We start from the raw sequence: 27,742 nt of genomic DNA on the forward strand, positions 1-27,742 counted from the left end.
CTTTCAGAAACTGGCAGCACTGGGGCCACCCACCTATCCTGGGATGCAAAGAGATGTAGCTACTTGAATACAGAAAGCAAAATTACACTGAACTTTTCTAAAATTTACTATTTATTTAGTTTTTTTAACTGACACATAATAATTGTAGATATTTATGGGATACATAGTGATGTTTTGATACATATAGCATATAGTGATCAGATCAGGGTAATTACCATATTAATCTCTCAAACATTTATTATTTCTTTGTGTTGAGAACATTCAGTATCCTCCTCCTAAGCTATTTGGAAGTATGGAATATATGATTGCTAATTGTATCATCCTACAGGGCTATAGAACACTAGAACTTATTCCTCTTATCTATCTGTAATTTTTTATCCTTTAACAAGTTTCTCCCACCCTTTCTCCCATACTTCCCTTCTGATTCCAATTGTAGCCTCACAACTACTCTGTGTGTAAAGAATGACAATTCCTCCCCTTTTAAAGATGAGGACACTGAGGGTTAAAAAAGCTAGGGAACTTATGTTGGTTTGCACAGCTAGAAAGAGGCCTTCCCTGACCCCCTTGACGAGGTAACCTGCAGTTCCCTCTGTTGCTAGCCACATTGCTCTATTTTCTTAACATCACCAATCACAGTGTGTAATTATTGCCTTATTTATTTGTTTGCTACTATGGTAGACAGCCTCCTCACTTCTCAGTAGTCATGCCATTTTGTAGTCTCCTCCCCTATTGAGTCATGCTGGTCTGTGTGACTAATAGAGTGTATGGCCGAGATGGTGATGTTTGATTTCCAGTGCTAAGTTATAAACGGCATTGCAGCTCTGCTTTGCTTAAGGAAGCCTGCTGCCATGCCATGGGGATGCTCAAATATCCCATGGAGAAGCCCACATTAGCAGTAACTGGGTCTCCTACTAACAGCCAGCATCAGCTTGCTGGCCATATGAATGAGCCACCTTGGAAGTGGATTCACCAGCCCCATCAAGCCTTCAGATCACTATAGCCCCAGGTGGCTCGAAACACAATCTTATGAGAGACTCCAAGCCAGAACTGCCCAGCCAAGCTACTCCTGAGTTCCTGACCAACTTGTGATCCCACTTGAGATATGGAATTAAAAATGTCAGAGAGAACAACTGTGTATTGTTGTTTGAAACAAGTATTGCATAATTTTCTATACATCAATAGATAGTTAAGATACTTGCTCATCTATTTCCATGGATAGACTGTTTCTCTCACCACTCCCACACCTAGAATAATGTCAAGCACACAGCAGCAACTTAACAAAATATTTAGTGAATAAATGAAACACTCAAAGTAGTAGTGAGAGGATTAGAATGTTGATGCTCTCATCTCACCTTCTAGCATTTTCCCACAATACTGTATTGCCTCTCTTCCCTTGCAGAGTGAAGCCACATAGCCACCTGGGGGGTGGGCTTATTCCTGTTGCTTACACAGCAATTCATAGTTAATTAAACTGTTGAATAAACAGAATAAGGGAGGATTTAAAAGTAATGAGCTGACAGCCCAGTGTGCATTATGCTGGGCTGAAAAGAGAATTTAATTTAGAGAAGAATTATGCACAGGCAAAAGAACAGTCCGTTAAAACAAAGCAACTGTCTGGAAAGAGATAAAATAAAAATAGGTTCTGCATCCTGTGAAATAAATAGCAAAACCACACACATTTGGGGCACTTTGGAATCCTCAGAGCTGGGATCTCATGCAGAGTGGGACAGGGAAACACTGGGCAATGCAGGCAGGAGGGCAGAAGTGGTTTCCTCCAGTTCTCCTGTGTGGGTTGCAGGAGGTGTCTTGCTGGAGCATAGTTCTTGTCATAGGATTTTTTTGCTCACAACCCACTTGGAGCTTCCAAAGAGCAGCCTCGAGTGTTTGATCCAAGGATTCAAGGGCTAACATTTTATTGGGAGGTGTAAGGAACTTGAGTAGATAAGGAGGGAGGTAATCCAGGGAAAGAAAGGCAGGAAATAATGAACCCTTAATCCAGCTACCACAGTGGCAACTGGAGCTTAATCCCCTGGGGGAAAAACATGGAGAGACCTTTTAAAACACACATCTCAGATTTATCCCAGACAAAGGGTGAGAGAGTTGAGGTACTTATACTCCTATATCCATCAATCATTAGTTGAGGGCTGCTCTATGGGCCAGGTAGGTGAGTGATATGGTTTGGCTGTGTCCCCACCCAAATCTCATCTTGAATTGTAGCTCCCATAATTCCCATGTGTTGTGGGAGGGACCTGGTGGGAAATAATTGAATCATAAGGGCAGTTCCCCCCATACTGTTCTCATGGTAGTGAATAAGTCTCACGATATCTGATGGTTTTATAAGGGATTTACCCTTTTGCTTGGTTTTCATTCTCTCTTGTCTGTTGCCATTTAAGACATGCCTTTTGCTTTCTTCCATGATTGTGAGGCCTCCTTAGCCACGTGGAACTGTGAGTCAGTTAAACCACCTTTTTGTTATAAATTACCCAGTCTTGGGTATGTCTATCAGCAGCATGAAAATTGACTAATACAGTGAGCAAAGTGGCATACCCTGCAGGCAGGCCTACGATAAAGATGCAGGTGTGTCCTCTGTTGTGCACGAAATGGTAAGGGGATCTGGAGGATTATGGGCAGAGCATTGAAAAATTCTTTTCCACCATCCCAATTCCTCAAGAACTCTACAAATTTGGCTCCTGGACCCCCAGATTCCAAATACCCAAGAGGCCCTCTTTGACTTCTTATTACACACCTCCGTCCCAGTATAAAAGTCAGTTCCCAAGTTCTGGCATTTTTCCATCATCTTTCACATGCTGTTTATTCTCACTATCTTAACTCATTTACCTAGACTGTTCATTCACTCTGCCAATAATATTTGCTGCTCTCTCAGTTAGGTGCTATATTTTATTCACAAAGTGAGCAAACACAGATGTGGAGGTCACAGACTGGCCTTTAGAATCCATATTAACTTGTTAACATGTTCCCAGAGGAAACAACTTGTAGTGCAGGACTACCCCAAACTCCTCAACTGTGCAAAGCACCCCATTATGGTAAGTGCTAGGGGGAAGAGTTTGTAACAGGCTGATCTAATCTCATCTTGGGGTGTCCAAGAAGATTTCTCCAAAGAAATGGTGTTTAACAGATAAAGAAAATTATCCTGATTCTGATGAAAAATTATATAATTGGTTGTCTAATATCTGCCACACCTTACTGAAAGCTCCATGAGAGTAGGGATCATGCCTATATTAAAGAAAAAATAAAAATACAGAGATGTTGGGAGGCCAAGGCAGGTGGATTGCCTGAGCTCAGGAGTTTGAGACCAGCTTGGGCAACATGGCAAAAACCCCTTTCTACTAAAAAAAAAACCAAAAAAACAAAAAATACAAAAAATTAGCCAGGCACGGTGGTGCACACTCGTAGTCCCAGCTACTTGGAAGGCTGAGGCATGAGAATTGCATGAACCTGGGAGGCGGAGGTTTCAGTGAGCTGAGATCATGCCACTACACTCCAGCCTGGGTGACAGAGTGAGACTCTGTCTCCAAAAACAAAAACAACAACAGAAAAAACAAAGATGAATCTGTAAATTTAACATTTTATTTGGGAATCACAGAGTCACAATTCAGGGCATAGGCACAGACAGGAGGTCTTTTGTATGTCTGAGGAAAAAAGGAAATGTTGGGGGTTGTATTAGAAAAATAAATGTTATGTATTCTCTTGAAAGGCAAGAGAATTGGTGCTAGAGAAATTTTGAGAGCTGGCAAGCTCTGACTAGTGAGTGATGGTGGTAGGTAAAACTAGTCTCAGAGTCATAGCAGGTAATTCAGCAGATATTAGGTGAAACTGGTCTTAGGGTTACAGCAGGTCATTTCAGAAGCTGGGCTTGTGGAATATTCCATTTCTTGGAACAGGTGCTATGGGCCCCAAGTCCTTTCCCCACCTGGCCTCTCTACTCTGATTTAGTTGGCTATGACAAGAATGACCCAATTCATGTAGTCAACTTTCACATTTCCTCCTTTTGATCAAGATCTTTTTATAAAAGCATTGCTTGTGAATCATCTTGAACTTAGGCTTAATTGTTTCTCAGTGCCAGGATGCACTTTTCCTGGCTGTCTCTGTCCCACATTGGGGGGAAGGCATGGGGGCTACGTAAGGCACCCATGTCATATTTCAGTAACAAAGAGGCCAGAAGAAAAATTTTTATCTTAAGGCAGGTTTGTCTGGGGTGTCCCAGGGAAGCAGGGAAGGGGCTCAAAGGCCCTGAGTGTGGATGCTGCATGCCATAGTACTAGGGGCCAGTGATCTCCCTGAGGTGAATCAGCTTTGAGTCTCATTTCTGACACCAAGTAGGTCAAAGTCAAAAGTACACAAAAAAGTCTCTAAACTTAATGTTCTATTTGGGAATTACAGAATTGCAATTTGGGGCATTCATATAGACTGAGTGGTCTTTAGCATATCTGAGGAACAAAGGAAAGGTTGGGGGTTTTATTGGAAAGAGAAATGTTCCATATTGTTTTGAAAGAAAGCTCATTGGCACTATAGAAGCTTTTGGGAGCTGGCAGACTTTTATCTGGTGATTGAGGGTGGCAGGTAAAACTAGTCTTAGAGATATGGAAGGTTGTTTCAGTCAGATACTAGGCACTACTGGTCTTACAGTTGTTACAGCAGGCCATTTCAACAGCTGGGCTTGTGGAAAACTCAATCCTTAGAGTAGGTTGTCATATGTCCTGAGTGCTTTATCCCCCTGGCCCCCCAACTTTGATTTAGTTGGGTATGACCAAAATGACCCAATTTGTCTAATCAACTTTCACACCTGTCTTCTTCAGTGCCACATCCCTGGTATCTAGCACAGTGTCTGGCACACAGAGAGTACTCAAATATTTGTTATATGATTGAAATGTTTAAAGTCCTACTTGGAAAAAAATAGTTACAAACTGTATTAGAATAGGCTAAGCTGAAGTAACAAATAGAACCAAATATATAATTGTTCAACACAATAGAATGTCTTTTTCAACTTTTTATTTGGAAATAACTTTAAATTTATAGATAAGTTTCAAGAATTGAACAAAAGAGTCATATACTCTCAACTCAGATTCTTCAATTGTTATCATTTTACCATATTTGTCTTATTTTTCACTCTATCACCATCTCTCTCTGTCTCGCTCTTACTACAGTTTTTCTGAATCGTTTGAAAGTAAGTTGCAGATATCATGGCCAATAACTCCTAAATAATTCAATGTGTATTTATCCAAAACAAAGACACTCTTTTGCATAGCCTCAGTATAAATGTAAAATCAAGGATATTAACATTGATATGGTGATACTATTCAATCTGCAGACTCATTTAAATCATGCCAGTTGCCTCAATAAACGTCTGTCATAAGCACCCTTGTTTTTCTGGTCCAGAATTTATCCAGGGTCATGCATTGCATTTAGTTGTGATGTTCCCTTTAGTCCTCTCCAATCTGAGGCAGTTCCTCAGGTTTTCCATGTCTTTCATGACTTTGACATTTTTGAGGAGTACAGGCCAGATGCTTTCTGGAATGTCTTTCAATTTGGCTTTGGCTGATATTTCTTCACGATTAAATTCTGATTATATGTGTATCTGTATATGTTAAAAACCATGAGCTCACACTGATGCCTCAATTCCAATCTAACTCCCAGCCTCCCTTTTTTCCAATATTTTTATCTCTCTTCTCTGACAGTGAGAAACCTGGCTTCCATTCTTCTCAATCTAGTCACTTAATTTCTCAATTTCCCTGTATATAATCAATCTCCTGATTATGCAGACCATCTTGCTGGACAAACTCCTCCCCACCTGCAGTCATACAGGCACGAGGATTCCAGGCCTTAATCTCTCTGTGGCCCTGCAGGGTAAGTGGGCAGTAACATTGACTCCAGGCTCCGATGCTGTTGCTACTAAATGTTTATGTTTTGCTCACATAACAATCATGGAAAGATGAAGAGTTTTAGGGGGTGGCCTCCTTCTCATGGTCATTCAGGCAGGATTCAGTCTGATAGAGGCTCTGTTGCTTTCAACATGTGGCTTTCAGGACCACTGTGATACTTTCTCTCAATCTGCTGGAAGGAGAGAAGAGCATGGAAAAGATAGGTGGAAAGTTTCTATAGAATACTCTGAAAGCTGCGGGCATTCCTTCCACTTACATTCCATTGGCTAGAACTTAGTCACATGGTCACACCTCACTGCAAGGAAGGCTGGGAAAAGTTGTCTAACTGTGTTTAGAAAGAAACAATGTATTTGCAGCTTCAGTTTTAAAAGTAGAAGGATTTCATCCGTGGGCTCCTAGTGTCTCTTTCTATGTCTAGGGATATTTTTCCCCTTTCTTAGATCCCAAATTCTTTCTCCTATTATCCTTTTTCCCTGTGAAGTTACAAGTATAGTTTAATATTGACAACTAAAGTGACAGTACACTTCTCTCCCTCCTTTTCCTGAACTTTCCCATCCATATTCTTTTTCTGATTAGGGAACACCATCTTAGTGGGGCTAAGATTTCAGAGTGGCCCCTGTGAGTTTTCGCTACAAACTTGCAACATTTTCCTATCAATGTCTCCCTCAAGAGGGGAGGCTCTTTGATGAATTCCTTGTGTTGGGAGGGTGTGCATGGAATGTTACCTTTGGAATTGCCTTTTTACTTTATTTTCCTGGTTTAGGAGGCATGGAAAGATACTGACAATCTGGAATTGGAGTTACAAAGTTCTGAGTTCAAACAGTGCAAAGCACTGTCCACTGGCTGTGTGACTCTGAGTGAGTTAATTCACTTTTCTGACTCTTATTTTCTTACCTGTAAAAAAAAAAAAATAGTTCTTCATAGGGTTGCAGCAAGGATTAGATAACATAATATTAATAAAATGCTCAGCACAGTGCTTGGCACATGCTAAGCACTCAATTAAATTGTAGCAGCTGCTATTCTTCCTCCTTTTTTTGGTTCATTTATTCTAATAAGGATGTTGGAATGTGCCATCCACACAGCATTTTAATATGTTGTTCAAATACAATGGATTAAAAGTTATGCTGAAAGCCATATTCTAACCTCTGGTGGGCAGTAATGACCTGTCCACAGCCATGGGCCATGTAAGCATGCACTCACCTGGACATGGGCAGGGGTCTGCACCAGGCCACTCTCCTTTCCAAGCATCATAGTGAAGGCATCACAGGATCCAGCTGCAGAGCAGGAGCACAGCCCCCTTGCAGGGTCAGCACCTGAGCAAAGGGTCTCCTAATCAAGTCTTAGGCAATTAAGAGGGCTCATTTTCCCTCTACATGGCTGGCTCATTAGAAGGTATATCTTTCAGGACACATGAGAGGACTCGGGAAGGGCAATGTCCTCCTATTGGACAGACCACTACTGCCAGTCTGGACTGGGCTCTGACAAGTCCCAAGGAGGTTGTCAAAACCTCCTCTGAACTGAGAACTGATGACAGGAACCAGTGTTTCCCAACAATCAGCCATCCAAGCAGATCCCGCTCCTTCCTTGGAGCTGGATCCTGTGTCTCCCCTCCTTGTCTGCTTCCCCCGTAACCTGGGGGAGAGAAGAGGAAGCTGAGATAGGACTTGGAGAATGAGAATGCTAGTCCCTGTTTGTCATGTGCATTAGCACATGCTGTGCTGGAAGTCTCCTTGCATCCTTGGGTGTAACCCATGAGATGTTCAGAGATCATGAGGTTGATTAACAGATGATAATTCTGTTTACCTGGGCTGACCTCCTCAGCTTTGTGTGTAGGGGGAAAGAAAGGCCACTGTATTTGGTCCTGGCTTAATGGTGTGGTTTGGGCTGATGACGCACCTTTCCTCCATGCTGGGGGTTTCTGTGCAGGCAAAGCGTCAGACAAATTAACCTTGTAGCCTGACTTGAAATTGCCTTGGCCACTGACAGTTACACCGAGCTGACTGCAAAGACAGGATGTGCTTCTTTGTGAACCTGGCTGTGTTGCCATGGATACCACAATCCCGTGATCCCTCTGGCTCTCTGGGGTTAGGAAGTATCCATTGGGAGTAGAGGGGCCATGCCAGGCTGGGGGAAGGGTGGGTAAAGTGGTGGATACCAGGCTTCGGGAGTTGAGATTAGGCGATGAACTGGGAAAACCCCACTTCCTGAGGTAGGAACTAAGTCCCCATTTTCAGCTGGGCTCAGAACTGAGTCCCTGGGAACTCTTTCTTTTGGAGAGACTCCCTTCCCCACTGGATTCCAGAGCTGGCTGGGACTAGGATAGTAGTGGTATTCCCCTAGCAGAAATCATCAGTTTAGCTTAGCCAAGGAAACTTTCAGCAGAATGGGATCCTGGATAACTGTAGCCTTCCAATGAGTCACTGGTAGCAGAGCAGCAGAAAGGCTTGTGGGCTGTGAGCTGCTCTGCCCTGACTTGGGCAAATCTGTACTCCAGTTCTCTTACCTGAAAAATGGAATGAATAATCATAATGCAGTTCCTGCTTACCTTATTAGGCTGCTGTGAAGGTGAAAAATTAATATTGGCGTGTGAACACACTTTCTACACTTTGCTACCCTCCGACATGGGAAACTTGGTGAATCTCCACTTGAGTGCCATGATGGTTGGTGGTGGTGGTCCCTGCCCTTGCTATAAATCCAGGTGCCTAATCTGGAGACCGAAGGCTAGCTTGATGCATCCTTCAGCTCCTGCTTTTCCTGTTTCTACTTCCCTGTGTCATGGGCCAGCACCCCTACCCTCACCTAAAGTATCAGCTCTGTCAGAGTTGGGGACCATGCCTCATCAATTTTTGCAGCTTGGTTCCCTCCACCCCTTTCCTACTCTGTGCCTCTCTGGGACGAGTACAGAACCTGATTCCTGGTGGGAATATGCAAATCATTACACATGTAGCATTTAAAAAATTATCTCAATGTCTCTGGCTTTTGTCTTTTTGTGTTTGGGGGCATTTCCAGAAGCAGATCCTGAGAAAAAGATTCAAGGGCAAGTAGTTTATTTAGCAGTTGATCCTAGGAACCACCAGTAGATGAGTAGGGGAAGTGGGATAGGGAAAAGAAGTGTAGTCCTGATGGCCATCTTCTTTCCTCTAGACCCAGGGTTGGCAGACCAAGACCCATGGGCCCAATCCAGCCTACTGCCTGTTTCTACAAATGAAGACTTATTGGAGCATAGCCAGTTCACATATTTGCATTTTGCCTGTGGCTGCTTTTATGCTACAGCAGCAGAGCTGGGGGAAGGCAGCAGACCCACAAGGCCTAAAATCTTTACTATCTGTTTCTTTATGGAAAAAGTTTGCTGACCCTTGCTGTAAACAAAAAGCTCTAGACAAATGATTCCTCTATCTTAAAGAGGGGTCATCAGAATCCAGTTAGTAGCATGGTCCAGCAAGTTATCACCGTGTACAAAGCGAGTGGGAATCATCCCTGCTGGGGGACACTGGGAGCGAGTGTAGAGTATGCCTCAATGTTACCCCACCCAAGGGGCGAGGGAGCAGGGATATTTATCTTTCAATGCCCATCTGACTCAGGGCTGCTGAGGGGGACACTGAGTGCCAGGATTGGGCTGTAGTTCATAAGCTTCAGTGAATGTAAGGAGCACTTGGGGGTAGAGGGAGAACATGAGAAATGCAAATGCAGGCCTCCAACCTGGGAGGGTCTAATGTGGTGGGTCAGAGGTGGGGGGTGGAAATGTGCATTGCTAAGAAGCCCTCTCTCACCCTGATGGGCGATTCTGATGGCCCCTCTTTAATTTAAGACAGAAGGATCATTTGTCTAGAGCTTTCTGTTTACAGCAAGGGTCAGCAAACTTTTTCTGTAAAGAAACAGATAGTAAAGATTTTAGGCCTTGTGGATCATACAGTCTCTGTTGCCATCCCCCAGCTCTGATGCTGTAGCATAAAAGCAGCCACAGACAACACGTAAACATGTGAATTGGCTGTGCTGCCATAAGTCTTTATTTGCAGAAACAGGCGGTAGGCTGGAATGGGACCATGGGTCTTTGTCTGCCAACCCTGGGGCTAGATGAAAGAACAGGGGCATCAGGATTAGACTCAGGTTTACGTCCTAGCTCTGCCTGCTGACCAGTCGTGTGACTTTTACGTGGGTCACTGACCTTCATTTTCTTCCTTTGGACAATACAGATAATAATTTCCATTCTCCAGATATTTGAGGAGAAATAGCATATACATTACTCCTGACACATTGAGGGGCTCACCCATGGCAGATTTCTCTACACCCCGCTCCTCTTCTTCCAGGCACGGGAGCCTGTGCCCGCATGCCTGATTAGCTTGGTGGTTAATGCACCAAGTGAGCAAGGCTGAATTTATAAGCTTAGTTTCATGTGACTTTCTCATAACTGCCATGATCCAGGGCCACTGAGAAGACCTTCCCGGAGCAGGCCATCAGCTCTGGGGTGAATGGCAGGCAGAGAAGCTACCGGTGAGAAGAGCTAGGTTTGGAGTCTGATGATGCCTAAGCTCTGAGCCACACACTATTCTACAAGAGTCTTAACTGCTCAGTTTGGCTCTGAGCTGCCTTTACAAGTGGGAAATTGTGTCAATGCCATGATTCATAGGGGCCACATAGTAAACACAAACCAGCTGCTTAGGAGAGTGATGCTCTTCCTACTAATAAAAACAAGAGAGATTTCTCCTATAGGCTCTCTTTGTGAACAGGATTCTTAGCCTGTCATCAGAGCAAAGACAATATTGGGTTTCATGGTGCTTTTTCTTAAGTCCCTTAGGATAAGGAAGTGGCTAAATGCCAAAGTGCAGTTCAATAAAAACAATTCTGTGAGAGCCAAAACAATGTGTTTCCTTTATTTTCAGATGGTATGGCTTAATTCAAAGGCAGCACTTATGAGTACCTGGAGGAATGGATGGTCTGACGCCTTCAGACACTCCTCCACAAATATTGAGCTCTTGGTGAGGTCTGAGTGGGAGTGAGCTGGAGGTCAAGTGGCTGGGTAGCCGCTATGCTATGAAGCCCATTAAGGGCAGAGCTGTGTGCTTTCGACTGTCCACTGTGCTGAGGGCAGCACTGATGGCCACTAATGAAGGTTGGGGAACTTATCAAGGATTCATGTCTGAATATAAAGCCACCCCATCTCCCTAATGAGAAGGGTCTAGGGCAAATCTAGGAGCCAGATCAGGGTCTCGTACCACCCCTATACTTTTAGTCTGGAAGGGTTTTTTTGTTTGTTTGTTTGTTTAACTAACTACCTTTTTCTATTTTTTTTAAAATTTTTGTGGGTACATAGTAGGTATATATATTTATGGGGTACCTGAGTTGTTTTGATACAGGTATGCAGTGTGAAATAAGCACATTGTGGAGAGTGGGGTATTCATCCCCTCAATCATTTATCCTTTGAGTTACAAACAATCCAGTTACATTTTTTAAGTTATTTTAAAATGTACAAAAAATAATTAGAAAAGAATGAACGAGACCTACTTTTCTATAGCACAGTAGGGCAACTATAGTCAATTAGCCTGTAAGACTTTTAATGGGGCTTATTAAATGTTCAGTTCAGTCATAAAAGATTACAAAATATTCTAATCTCAAACAGCATAACCTTTCAGAGATCCTTTCAAGATAAATTGGTTTTAAAATATGTAAATGCATTGGCTTGTATCAGTTAGCTTTTACTATGTAACAAACTATCCAAAACTTTAGCGCCTAAAATCAGTAACCATTTGCTTAGCTCACAATTTCACAGCTATGTAGGGCCCAGCTGAGCGATTCTTTTGGTCTCTGCTGGACTTAGTCATGTTTCTGCAGTTGACTGCCAGATTTGCTGGGAGCTGGCTGGTCTATGATGGCCTCAGTTGAGATGGTTTGTCTTGTTTTACATAGTCCCTCATCCTCCAGCAGGCTAGCCCAGGCTTGTTCACATGGTGTCTGGGTAGGATTCTGAATAAAGGACTATGAAGGCTTCTTGAGGCCTCAGCTTGGGATTGGCACAGTTACTTGTACCACATTCTTTTATTTTACCTTTTTAATTAACCTTTTTGTTTTGAGATAATTATAGATTCACATGCAATTATGGGAAATAATAGATCTTCTTACTGTTGAATTTTTTAAAAAAGAACTCTTTCTATGTTTTAGAGACTAGTCCTCAGTCAGATGCATAGTTTGCAAGTATTTTCTTTCACTCTGAAGCTTGTCTTTCCATCCTCTTCACATGGTCTTTCATGGAGTAAAAAAAAAAATTATTTTTAACTTTTATTTTAGGTTTGGGGGGCACATGTGAAGGTTTGTTACATAGGTAAACTCATGTCACAGGGGTTTGTTGTACAGATTATTTCGTCACTCAGGTATTAAGCCCAGTACCCAATAGTTATATTTTCTGCTCCTCTCCTTCCTCTCACCCCCACACTATCAAGTAGACCCCAGTGTCTGTTGTTCTCTTCTTTGTGTTCATGAGTTCTCATAATTTAGCTCCCACTTATAAGTGAAAACGTGTGGTATTTGGTTTTCTGTTCCTGTTTTACTTTGCTAAAGATAATGCAGGACGATGGGTCCTGCAAAGCGCATGATCTCATTCTTTTTTATAGCTGCATAGTATTCCGTCATGTATATGTGCTACATTTTCTTGATCCAATCTGTCATTGGTGGGCATTTAGGTTGACTCCATGTCTTTGCTATTGTGAATAGTGCTGCAATGACCATTTGCGTGCATGTGTCTTTATGGTAGAATGATTTATATTTCTCTGGGTAAATACCCAGTTATGGGATTGCTGGGCCAAATGGTAGTTCTGCTTTTAGCTCTTTGAGGAATCACTATACTGCTTTCCACAATGGTTGGACTAATTTACACTCCCACCAATAGTGTGTAAGTGTTCCCTTTTCTCTGCAACGTCACCAGTGCCTGTTATTTTTTTACTTTTTAATAATAGCCATTCTGACTGGTATGAGATGATATCTCATTGTAGTTTTGATTTGCATTTCTCTAATGATAAGTGATACTGAGTTTTTTTTTCATATGCTGTTGGCTGCATGTATACCTTCTTTTGAAAAGTGTCCATGTCCTTTGCCCACTTTTTAATGGGGCTGTTTGCTTTTCTCTAGTAAATTTGTTTAAGTTCCTCATAGATGCTGGATATTAGACCTTTGTCAGGTGCATAGTTTGCATTTTTTTCCCATACTGTAGGTTTTCTGTTTACTCTGTTGATAGTTTCTTTTGCTGTGCAGAAGTTCTTAAATTTAATTAGATCCCACTTGTCAATTTTTGTTTTTGTTGCAATTGCTTTTGGTGTCTTTGTCATGAAATCTTTGTTCATTCCTATGTCTAGGATGGTATTGCCTAGGATGTCTTCCAGGGATTTTATAGTTTTGGGATTTACATTTAAGTCTTGAGTTGATTTTTGTATATAATGTAAGGAAGGAGTCCAGCCTCAATCTTCTGCATATGACTAACCAGTTATCCCAGCACCATTTATTGAACAGGGAGAGAAAAACCCTATAGTCTTGGCCCCAGTGCTCCTTCAGCTGAGAAACAACTTCAGCAAAGTTTCAGGATACAAAATCAGTGCACAAAAATCACTAGCATTCCTATACACCAACAACAGCCAAGCTGAGAGCCAAATGAGGAAGGCAATCCCATTCATAGTTGCCACAAAAAGAGTAAAATGCCTAGAAATACAGCTAACCAGAGGGATGAACGATCTCTACAATGAGAATTACAAAACACTGCTCAAAGAAATCAGAGAAGACACAAACAAATGGAAAAACATCCATGCTCATAGATAGGAACAATCAATATCATTAAAATGACTATACTGCCCAAAGCAATTTACAGATTCAATGTTATTCCTATCAAACTACCAATGACATTCTTCACAGAACTAGAAGAAACTATTTTAAAATTCATATGGAACCAAAAAGAGCCCAAATAGCCAAGGCAGTCCTAAGCAAAAGAAACAAAGCTGGAGGTATCATGTTACCTGACTTTGAACTACACTACAGGGCTACAGTAACCAAAACAGCATAGCACAGGTACAAAAACAGGCACATAGACCAATGGCACATAATAAAGAGCACAAAAATAAGGTCACACACCCATGACCATCTCTGATCTTCAGCAGAGTTGACAGAGCAAATGTTTTCAATTCTGATTAGGTTCAACTTATCAGTTTTGCCTTTTATGGATTCTGCTTTTGATATCAAGTCTAAGAACTCTGTCTAGCTATAGGTCCTGAAAATTTTCTTCTGTTTTCCTAACGTTTATAGTTCTATGCTTTACATTTAAGTCTGCTCTCCAAACCTAAGTTATCTTTTCATACAAGTTATTTTAAGTTAATTTTAATATAAGTTGTAAGAATTTGACCAAGATTAATTTATTTTTTTGCCTATGGATGTCTAATTGCTCGATAATAATTTGTTGAAAAAGTTATATTTATGTAATTGCTTTTGTACTTTGTGAAAAATAAGTTGAGCATGTTTGTATGAGTCTATTTCTCGGTTCTCTGATCTATCCGTTGATCTATGTTATTTACCTCTCTGTAAATATATCATACTGTCTTGATGACTAGAAATATAATAAGTCTTGAAATTGGGTAGACTGATTTATATTGCTTTATTCTTCTTTTACAAACTGGTTTAGCTATTCTCATTCCCTTGTATGTTCATGTAAATTTTAGAATAATATTGCCTATATCTATGAAAAGTCTTGCTGGGATTTTGATAGGAATTGCATAGAATCTGTATGTAGATTTGAGGAGAATTGACATCTTTACTATGCTGAGTCTTCTAATTCAACATGATATATCTCTCCATTTATTTAGGTTTTCTCTTCATCACAGGCTTGTAGTTTTTGTGGTACTAATCTTGTTCATGTTTTGCTATAATTTTTTAAACCATCAATCATAATTTAGAAAACTCAAGAGGAAAAGGGAATTTTATTGTAATTATTCATTTTGTTCCTTCTTTGCTGATGGCTCAAGGTTTCCTCTTTTATCATTTCATTTCTATTTAGAGAAATTCTTTTAGCCATTCTTTTGGAGTAGGCATGCTGGTGAAAAATTGTCTTAGTCTTCCTTCATCGAAGGATATCTTGATTTACTATTCATTTTTGATGTATATAAATTTCAGCACTTGAAAACCCCAGTGCCATTTCCTTCTGTCTTCCATTGTTTCTAATGAGCAAAGCACTGTCATTCAAATTGATTCCCTATAGATAAAGTATAATTTCTCTCTCATTGCTTGCAAGATATTTCTGTCTTTAGTTCTCAAATTTTCCTATGATGTGAATTCCTTCAAATTTATCCTGTTTTGAGTTTGCTCAGCTTCTTGAATCTGTAGGTTTATGTATATTGCCACATTTCAAAGAAAAAAAAATCAGCAATTATTTCTTTGATTACTTTTTCAGTCCTGCCCTCTTTCCCTTCTTCCTAAAGTCAAATTACATGAATGTTAGATCTTTTTTTATAGTCCCACAAGCCTCTGAGGTTCTGTTTTGTTGTTGTTGTTGTTGTTGTTCAATTTTTCTCTCTGTTGTTCAGACTGGGTAATTTTTATTTTTATAATCTTTTAGTTCACTGACCCTTTTTTCCTTCTCTTTTATTCTGCTGTTGAGTCCATATATTGAGTTTAAAATTTCAGTTATTGTATTTTTTAGTTCTAAAATTTCCTTTTGGTTTGTCTTGAGGTCTTTTTTCTTGCTTAGACTTTCTATTTTTTCATTTGTTTTAAGCATGTTCATAATTGTTCACTGTTTTATTTTTTTCATTCAGTTTGAGATATTCCTGGTTTTTGGTATGATGAATGATTTAAAAAAATTAAAATCAAGACAATATGGGTATTATGAGACTTGGGATCCTATTTAACTCTGTTTTAGCTGGCTTTCTTGGGCAACACTCCACTGGGGGAAGGGGATGATGCTTTATTAATACAAGTTTGGAGTAGAAGCCTAGGTTTCCCATGTAGATTCCATTGACACCTGGGTTCCTCTCCCACATTCTTTTGGCCAGTGCAAGTTACAAAGCCTACCTAGATTTGAAGACTGAAAAAATGGATACTACCATTTTTTTGGTAGAGCTTTAAAGTCATGTTGAAAAAGGACACGGACACAAGGAGGAAAATAATTGTGGTCATTTGCTTTAGTGATTATGGATATGGCTACTAGTTGGTAATGTTGGGAGCAGCTACCAAAAGCCTGGTTTGGTTTGGGAATAGTTGAACTAGGTTATTTCTTCTGGCAGTGATTTGATAGCAGGGCCGGTTTTCCAATACACATTCTTTTAGTATGTGACAACAAAACCATGTTATCAATTTGTAAGGGAACATTTATCTTTTATTGCCCTCTGTAGCTGGTAGACGCAAGCCTGTCTCATCTAAAGGCAAATTCACATTACTGAAATACAAGTTAAAGAGAAAGGTGGCTAGAGCACATTCTGTTTTGTTCCTCACTGAGAACTGTAATCTTACCTGTTAAGACTCTTTCTATTAATTCTCCATCTCACATTGGTATTAGGGCCTGATTCTATAGAAGCATCAATATCCAGGGGTCGATATTTATCTCATGTAGCCCATGACCAATTTCCATCTATAGAGGAAAGAGGAATAAGAACTGCTGAAAATCTTATGTTGTATTACCAAATTTTTCTATAAGATTGTCTTACCAGAATGTTATACAAGGTGTTAGAGTATATAACAATAGTCAGTAGTAGAATAAATGGGCTCAAGTGATTACGTCTCCTATAAAACACTGGCTTGCAAAGATGAGCGTGATCCCTGAGGCTGATCCCTAGCTGCCCTCATTGCTCATTAACATAAGATAATCCCACTAGTACTAGGATAGTTTACAAATGCCATGGCAACAAACCAGAAGTTACCACCCCTTTCCCAGAAAGTTAGAAACAACCTACCCCTCAATTTGCATTGACCTGTTCCTTAATTTGTATGCAATCGAAAGTGGACTTGTCTGAGTATAAATACAGTTGCCAAGCGCCCATACGTTGCCTATTCTGGGTGTACTGCCTATGAGTTAGCTCTGCTTGGCAAGGAGCTGTACTGCTTAATGAAAGATTACCGTCTAACACCACGGGCTCATCCTTGAATTCTTTCCTGGGTGGAGCCAAGAATTCTCCTGGGCTAAGCCCCAATTTCAGGGCTTACTTGTCCTGCATCATTACCTTTGATTGTTATGACCCAGGTGTCTCACCGTGGCCCATCAGGACTCCCATAATCTTGTCTTTCCTGTTTTCCTAACATACCTCTCATATCTTCCCTTTACACATTAGTTTTCAATAATGTTTTCTTATACCTTGGAATGCTCTTCCGAAGGTGTAAGGGGAGTTTTTTCCACCCTAAGTCCTATTCAATTCCTACTTAGTTCACAAGTGATACCCTGATAAAGCCTTAGTGACCCACCATGTGGAATTAACAACCTTTTCCTTTGTGTTCGCCCACCTTGATTTTCTACCATTGCTCCTGTAACAGATTGCATACTTCTCCATTTCCATGCCTGTTGCCGCCTTTTATAAAGTGAACACCTCTAGGGCAAAGATGGGGTCTTCACATTTCTTTTCTTTCTTTTTTTCTTTTCTTTTCTTTTCCTTTCCTTTCCTTTCCCTTCCCCTTCCTTCCTTCCCCTTCCTTCCTTCCTTTCTTACTGCCCTCCGTCCCTCCCTTCTTTCTCTTTCTTTTCTTTTTTCTTTTCTTTTCTTTCTCTTTCTTTCTTCCTTCCTTCCTTCCTTTCTTCCTTTCTTCCTTTCTTTCTTTCTTTCTTTCTTTCTTTCTTTCTTTCTTTCTTTCTTTCTTTCTTTCTTTCTTTCTTTCTTCCTTTCTTCCTTTCTTTCTTCCTTTCTTCCTTTCTCCTTTCTTTCTTCCTTCCTTCCTTCCTTCCTTCCTTCCTTCCTTCCTTTCCTTCTTTCTTTCTTTCTTTCTTTCTTTCTTTCTTTCTTTCTTTCTTTCTTTCTTTCTTTCTTTCTTTCTTTCTTTCCCTCCCTCTCTCCCTCCCTCTCTCTCTCTTTCTTTCTTTCTTTCTTTCTTTCCTTCTTTCTCTCTTTCTTTCTTTCTTTTCTTTCTTTGATGGACTCTTGCTCTGTCACCCAGGCAGGAGTGCAGTGGCACAATCTTGGCTCACTGCAACCTCCGCCTCCCGGGTTCAAGTGATTCTCCTGCTTCAGCCCTCTGAGTAGCTGGGACTACAGGCGCATGCCACCACACCCAGCTATTTTTGTATTTTTAGTGGAGACGGGGTTTCACCATGTTGGCCAGGCTGGTCTCGAACTCCTGACCTCCTGATCTATCTGCCTTGGCCTCCCAAAGTGCTGGGGTTATAGGTGTGAGCCACCACGCCCGGCCCAGTGTTTTCACATTTCTAACACAGTGATGGCCACATGTTTATTGACTAGCCAAGGATCTCTTGACCTTGATATGGTTTCCTCTGAGGCAAGTCTGGACCCTCCACTACACAGGGTTCTGAAACTGTAGTGCCCCAGCCCTTCCTGGGCTTCACAACCAGTCTTCCTTCTGCCCTAACTCTGTATCCCAAGAAGGGGCACATGCCTTTTAACTACTAGCAAAGCTTTGCATACCTTCTTAATTAAATTTTTCAGATCAGTTCCTAGAAGTGAAGTTACTGGTTCAAAGTAATTTTACAGCTTTTGAAATATATTATCAAATTACCCTCCAGAAAAGTTTATTTACTATTTCCATTTCCTTGAACATTTGCTATTACTCAATATTATCATTAAAAAACCCTCTCCAATTTGCTGGCAAAAGCAATGTTCTTTTACAGTTTTCTTACTATACTTATATGGGTGTTTTAAAATCTTGGACCTTATTTTTATGTCCTAAATTTCCATTCATGGATCTTCAGACATTGATGTAAATGCTTTCTTCCCTCTCCTTGACTGTTCCTGGACTCCTCAGAGTTTTGTGGGGCAGGTATGCAGCTTGGGCTTCGCACTAGCTTCAGTCTGTGTGTCCAGCTCTTTTTGAATCCTCCACCCAACCTGAGCTGTCATGCAATGTTGGGGGGACCTCCTACCCCTTTGTTCATGGTGTTCTGGTCATAGCTACCGGGAATTCCTCCATGCCCTAAAATTGTCATGCATTGAGCCTGCTCTGGGCTGAGCTCTTTGTCTTGTTTGGTATTAGGGGGAGATTAGAAACGGCCTCCACAGGTGGTGAGCAGAGCAATAACTGGGAAAACAAGCAAGATCAATATCTAATCCTGTGCAGCCAGCCAACCTTTTCAAAGCCTTATCTGTATTGATTTCTGTGGGTGACACTTCCCTTTCTTGCGTAATCAGTCCCTTTGCTCAGCGGGTGAACAAGTGAGCCGTACTTATTCCTGCTTTTGTAGAAGCAAGGGTGGCTGCTTAACTCTGAGATGCTGGAGAGAGGGAGGGAGGCCCAGAGTGGCTTCCTTTGAACTAAAGCCTCTGTGCAGTGGCCTGGGTGATACGGATATTTATCTAGTCTCATTCTTGTTCTGGATTGAAAGTTCTTAAGTCTGAGGGGACAGAGAGCTGTGGCTTAGCAGAAGCGTGGTGGAGAAAAGGTCAGTAAATTCAATGGAAGAGAATGAGCTTTACTAAACACCCATTATAACTTCCAGTGAGATAAGGATTATCACCTTCATTTTAGATAAAGAGTGTGGTTCAAGGAAGACAAGTTACTTATTCAAAATCACACAATTGGCAGTGTCAGAATTTGAACTCAGATTTAGAAGACACCAAAGTCACTACACAACACGATATCCTACACCCTTGATCTGAGGACCCAAAATCTAGTGTCACATGGTCCAGAAATACCTGGCTGAATCTCTTGTGAGGCATGGAGAAGAAACTAGGGATGTATACATTTTGGAAAACGGGGAGTGTCATCAAATATCTGAAGGATGGTGATATACAAGAGAAGTGAGAATTTTGTTGTTGCTGCTTCAAAGGGCAAAAGTAGGATGCAAGTGTGCAAGCCACAGAAAGGCAGATTATGCTTCCCTAAAAGGAAACACTACACAGCTGTGTATTGTTAACAAAGGAATGGGTTGCACTGAGATCTTCCCCAACACGGAAGTACATTTTTGCATAACTCTGTACTTCTTAGTATGCTGTTTCTTCATCCTGGAGTATTCAGTGAACTCCTATTCATCCTTCAGGACTCAGCACAAATGCCATTCGTCCATGCACCCATCCATCCAAAAGTATTCATTGAATGCTATATGGGAGGAAATAGGTTAGAAACTGGGGATCCGTGATGAGAAAGACAGGCATAGTTCTGGGCCTCCTGGGTTTATGTTGTGGAGTGAATCTCTTCTCTGTGTCTTTGACACATGTCTACTGAAGAGCTCTTAGCTGAGCCTCCTCTGTGGCCCCACGATACCTTGCTTATGATTTAACATGGCAGCCACCATCCGATATGTAATAATCTGTTTGAGTAGACCCTGTTAGTGCTCTATAGGTATCCACGGGGATCTTAGTATGGTCATGTTTGTTGCCTGATTTCCAGTTGCCCGAGGCTTTCTTTGGCAGCCATAGCCCACTCTGGTAGCAAAGCACAGCAGGCCAGAAGTACCAGACAATAATCACTCTCTGGGAGAAGCCCTCAACAAGTGCGTTATCGGAGTTGGTGGATGTATTAAGCATCCTAGATCTCTTATCCCTCAGGTGGGATAACTGTAAGGTATATGCTTTACCCTGACTCTGAGTTCCCCATATGATTAAGATCTGGTTGTCTGCAGTGATCACTGATTGAAAATACACCCTACATTATCATTGGCTGTCGTCTTTTTCCTGTTTCACTTTCCCACTTTCCTACTGGAGTTTCCAGAAATCATCTCCTAAACAAACTCATTGCCCTTGAATCCTCTCAGTATCTATTTCAAGAGAAACACAAAGAAAGACATTGTTAATGGGTAAAAGTGGTTAGAAGGGAAAAGAATCATAGCAGAATAAACATATTTTTAGTCCAAGGCAGTAATTGTGGCATACACGTCACATATGTGGTATGAGATTTTGTAGAGGTGATGGCATAGTTTGTATTTTTGTTTAGTTAGCAATAAAAAATGTGTGCACTGTGTCTTTTTATCTTGGTACAATCAAGAACAATCAAGCCCACCCAAAGAGATGAAGTGAGGCAGAGCAGAGAACCAGCATTTGCTTTGATGTCTGGCTGTCCCACAAACTCTGAGCTTCAAGCAGGGAGCAGTCATATTTTCTTCACTGCTATAATCCATAAGCCTGCAAAAGACATTGATTCAAAACAGGCAGCAACAATGCAGAATTGACTTGTAAATTCAAGTGGTTCTGTTTATGAGTTTCTGTTTTCACCACTGTATTTAACGAGAACAACACCACAACTGACACAATTTATAGGCAATTTTCTGTGGGTCAGGCATTATGGTTGGTGCTGTACATACATTTTCTCATTTAAAAGTCCCAGCTTGTGAGGTGGTTCCATGGTACAGGTGTTAATGCTGTAGCAGTTGCTGGTGATGCCCTGCCCCATCTCCCCTTGGCCCATCTGAGTTGACCTGTAGCTGTGATTCTCATCACTATAACAGCTCTTCACCTCAGGTGCTTCCATCTCTCTTCTGTGCCTCAGGGTTTCATCTGGCATTATGGGAACTTGCTATGTAGTACATAGAGAGAATCTGAAAGTAGTAGTTAAAGACCTCAGGGGTAGCCATCAACCAGTGAGAGAATGCAGTAGACAGATATTCTGCCCCAGCCTCCCTGTCCTGCATGAAGGTTCTGGGGGCTCATTTTACATTATTTCTTGGAGAACTTCCTGTGGTATTGGGCTCTAGTGGCTCACAGCAGGAACCTGCTCATGAACATATGCTTGATTGGCTTTCCCCGCTTCACCACTTCCTCACTGGCTACAGAAAATCACCAGCATCCAAGTCCTTGTCTCAAGGTCTCCTTTGAGGAACCCAAGGTAAGACAACCATCATTTTACAATTAAGAAAACTGATATTCAGAGAGTATAAGTGACTTGATTGTGGTCACTCAGTTAATAAGTGCTGGACCGAAGATTTAAACCTAGATCTGTCTCTTCTATGATCATTCAGTTCTGTGTTATCTCCCGAAATAAAGACAAAAGTTTTATTCAACTGTAAAGGTTTCTACAGTCATTCACAAGCACTTACTACCTATCAGGCTGTCTGTTAGGCGCTAGAAATAAGGAGTGAATAATGGCAGTGCCCAAATGTCCAAGCATTTTAGAGTCTAATAGAGGAAGTAGTTTGGAAGTACTTACAAATACTATAAATAGCAAAAAATAAGCTGCAGAGAAGACAGCCTATTGGAAATATTCCAGTTCAGTAGCTCAAGAACACAGTGGAAAAGTCAATGGTATAATTATTAATCACCTCTACAAGAGCAATAACTTGGTAATTATATTTTTGTACATTAATTAAGCATTTAAACCTAATTTTTATACACAATGGGGTTATAACATGGCCGTATTAGTAAGTTCGTTTTGTATTCACTTTCCAAAGATGTTAACTGACATTTAATAGTTTGGTAATTTGTCTGTGTCATCCTAAATTACTGGCACAATCTTCAATGGAGGAAGAAAAAGTATTTCTGGAAGCCCAGTGTATCTTTGATGGCTTGTGGATAAAAACTGGACCACTGTAAACTGTCACACACAGTCTACACTTAGTCCAGGGAAATATATACACCCTTACTTTTTCATGAGATAGTATCAGAAGTCTCCAAGGTATGTCTCATCAGTCCTTCACAATGGCCCCTTTGGTGATCATATAGTACCTGTCATTTTCCTCCTTTCCTGTGTTAGCTCATTGTGATCCCATCTCTGATGATGCCCAAAGAGCATTGACATCACTGCATCAAAACCCTGCATGCTCATGCCTGCTGATGTGTTGTTGATGCCTAAACCTGGGGATCCATATATAGACTGTCAGTCAATACCTTCCCCTAGGCCGTCAAAGCAGCTGACAACTTGTCTTTCCGTGCCCTGTCTCTTGAAGAAGTCTTGGCTGTCCTGCTTCTGACTGGCATGCTTCCAAGGGGGGATTACCTGCCAGCACTTTCTACCTGAAGAGTAAACCCCATGTGTCCTCATTTGCGAAGTGGGATAGGATCTATCTTCAGGTCTGTAGTAGACACTCTTTGTGTCCCACCCATTTTTCTGGCTCTTACCATTTCTGTGCATGTTTGCTTAACTTTTCATTGCCAGTACATGCATTTCTTTTCCTGGAGTCTCTCTTTGGCTACCACAAGCATGACAGCTCAGAAATGCCAAGGAACTAATTCCTGGAGGCAGCCTTCAGCCAATGACTAAAGGGAGTTATTGTATAAATATCCCAGCTCCTTCACTCCTCAAATGGGAGAATTCTGAAGTTCAAGTTCAACACAGTATCTCAGAGCTCCCCAGTGGTATTGAGCTCTAACTGTCCATGGTGGTTCCTGCTTGTGACACCACACATTTGTACTGCCTTCTTTCCCTTCTCTGTCCCACTTTTCCACTCCCCTACCTGTGTGTCCTGCAATCACCTCCCAAATAAACAACTTACCCTCAGATTTTTGTTTTGGATGCTATTTCTGCAGGAATCCAAACTAAGACATGGGGTTGTCATAAGATTAAATACCATGTGTGTGTATAGCTCTTAACACAGTGTGTATACATTAGTCACTAATACTTGTTGAATAAATAAGTGGATATATTTGACTCTGTGAAATCTTTTTTTTTTTTTTTGAGATGGAGTCTCACTCTGTTGCCCAGGCTGGAGTGCAGTGGCACGATCTTGGCTCACTGCAACCTCTGCCTCCTGGGTTGAAGCAATTCTCCTGCCTCAACCTCCCAACTATCTGGGACTACAGCTGCGTGCCACCATGCCCGGCCAATTTTTTGTATTTTTAGTAGAGATGGGGTTTCACTGTGTTAGCCAGGCTGGTCTCAATCTCCTGACCTCATGATCCACCCACCTCGGCCTCCCAAAGTGCTGGGATTACATGCATGAGCCACCGTGCCTGGCCATCTGTGAAATCTTACAGTTTTACCTGTTGTTATTTCTTTGAGGCCCCAGCTCTACATTTTTATGACTCCTGAATTCAACTTCTGTGCTTGTCTCAATTTATTAAGAACAGTTTCTAGAGTTAAATAAGTCTGAATCTACTTGTTACTTGTTTTCTTCTGATAATACTAGATTATACAAAATTTATGAGCTTCAAAAGGCAATGTCCTATGAGTTACATGAGAGGTCCATAACAAAAACATTCACACATTTAAAATAGCATGAACTCCAATTAACATGTAGCACATGCATCCCAGTAACAACAGCTGCACATCTGCTCGGAAGAAATGACTTTGGCTCATCTCACCTAGTCTGGGCTTTGGCTCGTGTTTGCATAAAGACTCAGGCCAAACCCTGATTGTCTTATCCTTTGGAGGACCACCAAATTGCCATGCCGTTAAATGCCTTGCAACTGGACTTTTACCTTTAATTGTATCATAGATCCAAACTGATGCTCCACAGGCTAACTCTGGATAGAAGATATGTTTTGTTTGGTATAAACAATGTAATACAAATTCATCCAGCCTTTAAAAATTGAGAAATTTCAATGAATATATGGATTCATGGTTCCTTTTGAAAATATTAGAAGATCTAGTAACCCTGGGCCTGAATTTCCACAGGGCACCATAAGCAGCTAGTGCTAAATATTCACTGTTCCTTCTCAGTGGGGCATTTCGGCATAAGCTCTTTTGAACTCTTACGTCTGCTACAGTCCTCGCCATTTCCTATTCTCACCCATCTCACTTCTTTCAATTACATTAACTATGTTTTTATTCATTTTAGTTGGTGACCATGGCTTTTCAGAGATGAAAGGAAAACAGAACTCTTTTTATTTTGTTTTCTCTTCCCACCGCCTTTTTCTTTTCTTTATGTTTTGAGGCTCAAACACACACACACGCACACACACACACAAAAGAAAAAACTCTACTTGCTGAAACAGGTCTATAGTTTCAGAGACCTTAAAAAAGGATTACGTTAAATTAACACTTTAGGACCCCAAAAATAAACTACACTATAATTATGTTCTTCACAACTTAGTTATAGGATTAATTCATGGTATATTACATGATAGGGCTTGGTAATGGGACAAAAGATTAAAGCATGATGAATACTTGTCAGGTGGCTCTGTGAATGAATGTATAACAAGAAAGTTGAAGATAATAGAAAAGTGGACACCTTTGGAAATGGAGGACCTGAGATAAATGGTCTTCTTGACCTGTACAATCATAATCCTTCTTTTAAACACCTGGTTTATAGTCACCAATTTAATGTGACTATTCCTTATCTTTATTCTGGGACACTTCCTACTCTCCTTGGACCCTCGGATAAATTTAGTGTAAAAAAAATCTCTTTGGACAGACTTGTGGTTAACAAAGTATAAAGGGGGAGGGCCTTTTAGTATGTCTGTTAGATGATTACGTGTTCTTCCTCTTTGGGTGGAAAGATTTTCCCTCCAAGCAGCTGCATGCTGAATAATGCACAAAGGTTTGGTCTAGTCAGGAATGTTAAACACTTGTTTATCTGTCTCTTTATTCACCACATCCAGGGGGGATCAAGACAAGAACAAACACACTGCTTTAGGAAATTAAATCCACTCAGATTGGTGTAAAATTCCTTAACATCAGGTGGTCTCAATAAAGCTATGTTCTTTCAATTTATCCATACTCTTTTCAAACTAAGCATGATTCCAAAATATACAATATTGATGGTCTTTAAACATAGTAATTCCCAGCAAATGCCACTGTGTTCTGAGTAAAAGTGATCAGATCCCGCACATGGATTAGGTATGCCATGTCTATCTTTCTTAATTTTATATTCTATGGCGATTTGGCTCCCAAATCATGAGCACACTGTCAGATTTAGTGACCTAATTTCTCATCAATGATAGGCTTAATGACACTCAAATATATCATTCATTTCTTCCTCATTCCAAAATATACCAACATTGTATATCATCATTCACCCAATTTGACTTATAGGCTATTTTTATAAAATCATTCTCATTCTGTCCAGACAAGGTTGCTGATTCAACTGGAACTTACATCCACAGGAATTTAATAATTATCAAATTTGGAGGAAAAATTACTTCCCAGCTTGGTCTTTTCCTATTTCAATGATGGCCAGTTTTTCTGAAATTTTTCTGTGATTGTTTTTTAAAGATAGGACAGATTTTAGATTCAATTTAACTTTCAATTTATCAGCATACTGTTCAAAGAAAATGAATGTAATTTTTAAGTTCAAATTCCTAGTACACTAGAGTGTGGATTTAAACATTAGACAAATATAGCACTAATAATAACAACAATTTTCCCTTGGCTATAATGCCACCTCTTCAGCTTTGGGAAGGGATCACAGTAACCCTTCTTTGCCTTATGCCTGGGCTAGCTTTCCCAATAACAAGTAAATGGAACCAGGCGCTGCAGCTATGCACATATCTTCCAGAAAACGTCATTTCTTCATCTTATTGCTCCAGAATCCCTCTGAACCAAACTCCTGTATCTTCTCTTTCCTTTATAGGGAGCTTTTCAGTTCCTTCGTACTCCATGCGAAACCAGCAAGCAATACATAAAAAATATACAAAGGAAAAAAATCAGATTTATTTCTATCACCACCCCCTCCCACTCCCACTTTTCTCCCTAGAGGAGACAATGGTCAACAATTTTATATGTTAATTTCTGATCAGAGGATGAAATTCCCCCATCTTTTTTTTACCATCCATTTAGATACTGCTAATTCTTAACAAGTTGAAAAATGATGTAGATATAAAAGCCAAAAGACCAATTATTTGATGTGTGAGTAACCAGGTCACTGTCAACCTGTTTTGAGATGGCATAGACCTGACTTAAACGTAGTGTGTGTGTTGTTTTATCTTGAGGGATTCATGTGTCCCCTTCCTCCCTCAATTCCATTTGCTCCTTTTAGGACTCTCAGTCTTCATGCTTTGCTACATTCCTCTTAACTTCATAAATATGCTAAAACTCAGAGCCAATCAGAGCTTTTCTATGTGATTGATTGATGGATGCTTTTGGACTCTGGGCATAAATAAGGTTGAAATTGCAAGTGGTCATCTTTCCCACCATGAAGAAAGAGCCTGTCTGAGAAAGAAGACAAAGACCTGGTAATCGGGTGCCAGGACCTCTGCTGTACTTTCCAAGTTGCATGAGCCAATACATTCCCTTTATTTAATGTAAGCCAGTTTGAGCTGGTTTTCTGTCACTTGCAATTGAAATAGTCCTGATGCATATGCAGAATATGTCATGGTTCTTGTAAACATCTAATTGTAAAATTTTTTCAAACATGTGAATGAGACTGAAGCATCTACATAGACAATCTGGCTTCATGTGTACTGATTCTGGATAACATAGAGGAAACTGCTGAAAAAGATAATACACCTGCATATGCAATCCATGGTACTGCAACAGCACATAACAGAACATAACCTGATGTGGAGATGTTCTGGAAAGATGTCCTAGAGATGGGAAAAAATGGGAAGCTTTCCAGGGTGAGCTATAAGAAAGTGGAGTTTCAGTTGAGAGCTAGGTTCACTTCAGTGCAGAAGAGGAAAGAGAGTTTGAGGATATAGACACATTCTTCATGGTTCAGAGGGTTCTGGGTATTGAATGGAAGGGTTTGGGTGAGACAAGAACAATATGGAATTAGGGAAGCAGAGAGAGAAGCATAGAGCAGTGCGGGAATATACGTATGGGAGAGGAAAGCTAAGAAGGACTCACTAATACAATCAGAAATATGAGATATGGGGAGTATTAATGAACCATGGGGTTTTCAAAATATTTTAGCT

The sequence above is a fragment of the Pongo pygmaeus genome, chromosome 21 (genome assembly GCF_028885625.2).
Source record: "Pongo pygmaeus isolate AG05252 chromosome 21, NHGRI_mPonPyg2-v2.0_pri, whole genome shotgun sequence".
Lineage (NCBI taxonomy): Eukaryota > Metazoa > Chordata > Mammalia > Primates > Hominidae > Pongo > Pongo pygmaeus.